The following is a 7500-nucleotide window of genomic DNA, read 5'->3' on the forward strand; positions in this document are numbered from 1 at the left end:
TTTTCTTTTATAAATGTGTTTTTTTTCCTTTTTTGTCTTAATTTTTGTTAATATTTTTTCTTAGTTTGTTTCTTTTAATTTTATTTGAAGTGAAGTGTGTAGTCGACCGTTATAAATGGCATCGACCGTTTCAAATGGCAACGACCGTTCTGAGAAATGGCAACGACCGTTTCAAATGGCAACGGCCGTTTACGAAAGGGAAATTTGCAGCGGCATCGCTTGAATTACGACGCATATAACAATAAACGCCATTCGCATACAAATAAGTGGCTGGGTATATCCTGCAGTTTAGCTTTTTCCCCCTTTCTACAAAGGTGAAATGATGTGACATGAATGGACCTTGAATGATTGCTTCGAACATTTCACCTTAGTGCGCATATTTCCTCTTCAGTTTAGCCAGCGATATGCCAGTTCCTGCTCAGGAACAGCTTCGGAAACACGATCACTTTATGATGTTGTCCTTAACGCATTTACCTCAATGTAAGATATTTATGACTTTCGATTTGCTGGCTATCTCCAATTCTTCCAGCTATTAAGAACCAGTGATTTCCACTGTTTGGTTCTTCACTGGTCAACTTCCGACTTCAATTACTGAGGCGGTTTCTCGAAGCTTCTGTCCTTCGACTTCTTGGGACCTTGCCCAACGTAAAAGCAAAAAGCAAGGTGACACTGACACACGCTTTCACTGGCGACAAATGTCTGATTGGTCGACGCCTTGCCATGTGAGTTCAATAGGGCTGCCATCGGGCATATTAAAATCAGATCTCCCTCGATAAAAAATACTCTTTTTCAGGCCAGTAAAACCGACGAATGTTTCGACTACATAGTGCGTTTCTATGCCACTGAGCGAGATTCTCCTTTGAGTCAACGGTGCTACCAGGGAAATATCTTAGGAAATTTCAAGGTCAACGTGAGTCTCGGTTGCTGTGACAGTGTTTGAGTGGAAATTCGTTCTTGGAGCTTGGCCGGCTAATGGATTTACATCTTGGTTTGAATTCATGTGTTGAAATATTTTTAAAATGGAGCAAAAAAGACAGCAACAAATTTCCAAACGGTTTTCTCTTCCGACTAAATAGTTACATACTGTTTTCGCGTGGGTCCGCGTCCAACAGAAAAAGCGAAGATTTCTGCTGTGTTTTCAAAATTAAGTTGTTAAAATTGCCATTCAAGAGATCCATAGAGGCAAATATATTAAGACTGACGAAAAAAAGCAATGCAAGAGGTCTCTGAAAGTTTAGAAATGTATTTCAGTGGTTCAAAAATAATTCTAAAAAGTGAATTTGGCAGCTATATTAACCGATATCATACTTAACATGTCATTGCACCTCATGTTGGGTACACTAGAAGGAAATCTTTTAGTTGCAATTACATTTCAGACATTTTGCCACAGTCGTTCCAAGCAAAATGAAAATTGTTTGCTTTTCTCCAATATATAGCCAAAGCAACAATATTCAAAGTTGAAAATTTTATTCAGGAATCCCGCTTGCAAGCAGGGAGGGTTTTAATGAATTAAAATACTACTACAGCTAATAATGCGCTTTGATCACGTTGTAGGGGGTTAATTCCCGACCTATTCTAAAGTTCTAGAATCCACATCAAATTGAACGTATTTTCCTTTAATCGAGAAAAATCCGTGGAAAGGACGCCTTGCCTGAGAGTCTTTCTTCACTTAAAAAATATTCTGAATTGTCAGGAAACGGTGGAACCGTTGATTCTCTTGGATTCTCCCGACATATATAAAATATATCGTCAGAATCCTTTGTAATTGTGTTACTGGAACACGGAGAGTGCTTTTTCGCATCGCTATTTTAAGGGCTGGCGGCAAGGTACATCTTACTATTTTATACCGTTCCTTTAATTATTAACTTAACGCCCTCAGATGATGACATGATTCCGTGAAATCTCAGGCCTCAAACGATTTGCGATGATAGATTAAAGGAATACAATGGGAATGAAATGTTGCAAGGAACTGGGCATCCAGCTGAGAAACCAGAGTTGACTCCGGCTTCTCAGCTGGATGCCCCAGGCGTTTTTTGGTTGTTAAGAGAGCGTGCGGCTCGTTATGGCAGGATTCGTCCCAGCAATTTACATGAAATTTACATACAGAATACTGTAAATTTCTTTAAAACATTTCCATGTTATTTACATGTTTTGTTCAAATGTAACTCTTCCAAAGGATCCTGTTAATTCCAATTTCCAATAAATTTACAGAACCAACAAAAGATGTAAATATCATGTAAATTTTATTTACGAAACAAAAACATGTTAAATATATTTTACAAAACATGTAGATTGTAATTTACAAGTTGTGAATTTAGATTTGCATACGCCAGTACATTTTCAACCGTTTCCAGTGTGATCCCCTTTGCTGAAATTCAACCCTGTAAAATAAGTCTACCATTTCTCCAATAGGCATAAGATTACTCTTTAACACATCCTCTATAAAAAGCTGTACCATGTGTTCAAAGTTCCGAGTACAGATGACAGGGTAATTTTGAATAAGGTCTGATTTTTGTTGCCAGGTCATATTGTTGATGTCATCAGGTTAGGCAAGTAGAGCAGATCCATTCAGTATTTATATAACACTTTTTGTGCCAGTTATACATTCCTCCAACAAACCTTGCGAATATTTATCACTATATTCGATACTGTTACACTTAGGGTGCTTTCCATTTGGCACCGGCCACACCAAGCATTTGGAAGGACTAACTTTACACCGCCTTCAAATTAAGGTGGATGATATATAATCCTAGGAAGAATGCGACGGGTTATCATGCAAGTGTTCCTTCAAATTGTTGCATTTTCTTTGCAAACAGATGGGTCTGGAAGGCCAGTTCTGACAAAAGGAAAGCGCCCTTAGAGACAGATGGTCTGAAACATAAATGATCACAGCAAGTGCATATATATTCAGGGCCATGTGTTATCTTATGACGAAAAGACTGAATTACTTTTGACATGGAATGTCTAATAGAGTCTTGACCTTGACAAATTTCAGCTTGGTTTAGCCTTGAACTCTGCATAGAAAAAAAAATCGGAGGTCACCGTGCTCGTTTGAGAGAAATGGAGCAGTTATTTCGCTATGGGGCTTAGTTTGAGGGAAATCGCTTACGTCTTGTCCGCGCACATGAGCTCATGTGCGCGCGCTAATGACGCAAAAATAGTGCGCAGTAGGGATGCGCAATGCAATACTAAGGAATTACCTTAATTGCGCTCGGGCCCACGCGATTACACATACAAAACTATTGAGAATTGAAAATCCCCGTATGAAGGCCGTACTCATTAGCACGAGAAGGTCTCGAAAAAGCCGTACGATCCTGTTAGGACACGTACTGCTCTGTGCGATGCGATGCGATGCATCGCTTCTTAACATCCATGTTATTTACCAGCAGAAAAGCAAATACAAACAACAGATTACATCAATTTTCTGTGAAAATTTAGAACTTTTTCAACAATTTCATCTTCTGAGTGCTAATGCTGGAACAGTGTTAAGAGCCCATATGATAAAATGCTTATTGAGTGAGTTTAGGTCGCTCGCTGTGCTCGGTCCGTATGCCATGACCTGGGGCCAAATACTTTCCCGTCCGGCCCTCCCTCTCAGTCAATAAGTATATAGCATACCTATAACTAGCCCAGTGGTAAACGGCCGTGGATTTGCAATTTTCGCATTTGCGTGCAAACCTGAACATATCTCACAATATCTGGCTTACTGTGATCAAGTTCTTTATCGGTCTGGATTCTCATATCCCAGAGGAGCTTTATATGTTTGTTTTCAACCACTGCTTTAGGTTTATGATCATACCATTTCTCATTATGCTGCAGGTTACGTTCTTTGCAAAGCTGCCAATGAATCACTTGTGCAACTTTGTCGTGCCTCCAATGTTTATACTGTTTCTGTGCGAGATTCTCGCACTCGTTAATAATATGAGCAAGAGTTTCTTCATGATCACCGCAAATTCTGCAAAGAGGGGAAATATCGACTTAATCAATACGAGGTTGGATTGATCTTGTCCTGATAGCCTGCTCTTAAGCAGCCATGAGGGTACCTTCAGTTGCTTTCTTAAGATCGCCATTCATTCCTTACCCAATTCCAACTCTTAGGGTCTGTAAATTCTGTTGCCTTAAAATATACACTGTGAAGCTTCTTTTCTCTTTCTGTTGTTGATTACGGTGTCCTTATCTCAACAAGTACCAATGACATTTTTAGTAACACTCTCCTTTATCAATTCCTCCTGGATGTTAGATACATAGTCATTTAAACAATATTTCTCAATAAGAACACAGTCTTCGAGGCTTATTAGACCTCTTCCTCCTTCTGACCTTTCTATGTACAGTCGATCAACATCGCCTTTGTGATGAAACATATTGTACATAGTAAGTAACTTTCGGGTTTTTCGGTGCAAGGATTGAAGCTCATCTTTTCTCCACTCAACTATAGTCTATAGTCCAGCACTGTACCTAATTATGGATACAGCTCTGGCGTTAATAGCGGTTATGACGTTCTTGCTATTGAGTATTGATTTTAGAAATTCTCTAACACGCTTGAAATACTCCACTTTGATATTTTCTTTCATGGTCTTATCTTTGATTCCATCAGCTTCTAGAACTCCAACATATTTATGCCCATTCTCTACATCAGTTTCTCTGATCTTCTCCTGAGACGGCATCTCAATACCTTCACTATGGTGATAACGACCTTTCTTCATAACAAGGACTCCACAATTCTTGATGCCGAACTCCACTCTAATATCTTCACTATAGATTCTGACAGTGTTGACGAGAACATCAAGTTGTTGTTCAGTTTTGCCAAACAACTTCAAGTCATCCATGTATAACAGATGATTAACTGTCGGGCCTCCTTTGCGACACTGGTACCCACAGATTGACCTTGCGGAGGATAAAAGACAATGGAATAAGGCAAATTACAAAAAGAAGCGGAGATAGACTATCGCCTTGGAAAATTCCTCTCTTGATCTTCACTCTTCCTAAGCTCTGGTTGCCAGATGTTAACTCGGTTTCCCAGTTTTTCATGCCATTCCCTATGAGGCTTTTGATGTTTTCTGCAATGCCAGAGATCTCTAAGCATCTTAAGATCCAAGAGTGAGGGATCATGTCGAAAGCCTTCTTGTAGTCTATCCAGTCCATGGATAGACCAACGTTCCGCCTCTTACAGTTCTTGATTATAGCTTTATCTATAAGGAGCTGGTCTTTTGTGCCCCTAAACCCTTTACGACTGCCTTTTTGCTCCTCTGGCAATAGCCCGTTATCATCTAGATGAGAGTAGATTTCCTCTGAGATAATACTTGTGAAGAGCTTCCACATCAAAGAGAGAGGCAGGTGATTGGCCTGTAATTCGTAACATCTGTTCCTTTGGTTTTATCTTTCATGATGAGAACAGTCTTCCTTTAGTGAGCCATTATTATTATTATTATTATTATTATTATTATTATTATTATTATTATCATTATCATTATCATTATCATTATCATTATCATTATCATTATCATTATCATTATTATTATTATTATTATTATTATTATTATTATTATTATTATTATTATTATGGCAGTAGATACGCATGAATGCCCTAAGGTAACTACAGTGATTGGACGTGAAATAACGTGACCAATCGCTGGAAATCTCTTTAAAAAATAAAAAATAAAATCTCAAGTAGCTCTTAAAAACCTACTCAAATCTTAATTGAATCTATCTAGATTAAAATAATCGAAAATTATACTCCTAAATCCTAAAAATGTAGTTTATAAAAGCTAAATAATCCTTGTTTTTATATATAACATGTCAAAAGCGTCCCTAAATGACTAAGTACAATAAAATGAAACTATATAACTAGAAACAAAATTAGAATATTATAATGTTCAGCCTTTCGAGAGTTTCTTCTATAATTTTACTGCTCATGTTATGATCTTAAACACCCTTGCAATATTCAACGTACTTGACACTACCGACTTCTGCATGTTTTGTAGCAAGTTCTTTTTTCTCAGCAACTTCCGTAATCATTCTTCCATAGTCCTTGACCAACCCCCAAGCACGTCCATGATAATATTGTACTGGTGGACTGTATATCCAGTGTATCGTTCTTGTAACTCCCACGGTAATGGGCCATACTTTACTGACTTCTCTTCATCTTTCTTTTCTCTATTCTCGATCCACGGACAACTCATCTCTAAGACTACTACTTCCTTACTTTTATGGTTCGCTGTTTGCATCGATTCTGTTAGCTTGTTCATAAGTTGGTATGTCCCACAATGCTTGGATATCCTCCGAGACGTATTCTGGCTTAGGCTTGATTGGTGAATACCATGCAGAAGACTTTCGACCAGTTGTAAATCTCGTAGCAGCTCAAAATATAACACTTTCAACGCCTTGTTGTGTCTTGCCAAATACTTGTACTTGTCTATTATTATTATTATTATTATTATTATTATTATTATTATTATTATTATTATTATTATTTCTTTTTTTTCTTTTTTTTTTTTTTTTTGAGAAGTATTCCACGAGCAGGATATAGGGAGTTTAAGAAACGACGGCGGATAGGGCAACAACAACGCCAAAAAGCAGTAATATTATTGGTTAAAAGAGCAAAAAATGATCGTGCTGCAAGTGCGGCACGCATTTGTATATTTCTCTCCCGTACTCGTCAAAACAACAACGTAAAATGACCAATTTTCGGGTTCGTGGACAGACAACTGTGAATCTTTTCTTCTCTCTCTTTGCTTCAAATGTTTACGTACCAATCTGATTATAGCATACATGTACTTCGCCTGTATTGTACAACATAAACAAGGTGTGGAAACATCGTGAAACACTTAGGATAGCTCAAACTAATAGTTTGAAGTGACGTTTTCCTCGCTGTCTTTCTTAAACTCCTTAATGAGATGACATCAGGTAGTAGGCAACGGTGCGTCTACTAAGATAGCGCGAATGGAATAATTTTTTCATTGAAGATTTCGTGAGCCAGTTCTTACGCATGGTAGAGTCTGAGGTTGGCAACCAAGGGAATAATATCCCACTCTTTCGACACTCTTGACGCCATGCATGGTATCTTCCACTTATTGTGAGTAGTCTATGGCTCATCGGCTGGTTTTGGCCACTCCTGTCTGTGTAGAGGGTGTGACATGTGTGTGAGTGGTGCGTGACGCGAGTATGTATATAATGTGAGGGATGCCGGGAAGAGAGATAAAATGAACCATATCTTGTGGTTGATGTAATCGGACGGTATGCAGTTTGTACTTGTAATAAACGTCGTTTGCCATTTTACGCTTTTGGGGTGTGTAACATCAAAACAGCCCTTTCCTCTTGCTTTCCGGGGTTTGCCAATGCTTTGTAGCTTTTCAAAAACTGTTAACAAGGAGTTTTGTTCTGGCCCCAGGCTATTTAATCTCCACTTTCTTTCTCCATCTTTCACTTGGAGTGCAAACGTTCTTTTCCTCACTGGCAGCCAAACCACCCACCTCATCTTACAAACTTTTATACGGGTACAAA

At 38.4% G+C, this 7500-nt stretch overlaps 1 long non-coding RNA gene across 1 annotated transcript in view; it reads right to left on the reverse strand.

Annotated features, from left to right (window-relative positions):
- Nucleotides 1–2223: 2223 nt before the first annotated feature.
- The window catches only part of LOC138040889 (uncharacterized), a 12276-nt gene continuing 6999 nt past the window's right edge, over nucleotides 2224–7500 (reverse strand). The window contains exon 3 of the long non-coding RNA XR_011130706.1: nucleotides 2224–3014. This is a non-coding gene — a long non-coding RNA (uncharacterized lncRNA). The remainder of the gene's footprint in view (nucleotides 3015–7500) is intronic.

Source organism: Montipora capricornis, chromosome 3, assembly GCF_036669925.1.
Source record: "Montipora capricornis isolate CH-2021 chromosome 3, ASM3666992v2, whole genome shotgun sequence".
NCBI classification, from domain to species: Eukaryota; Metazoa; Cnidaria; class Anthozoa; order Scleractinia; family Acroporidae; genus Montipora; species Montipora capricornis.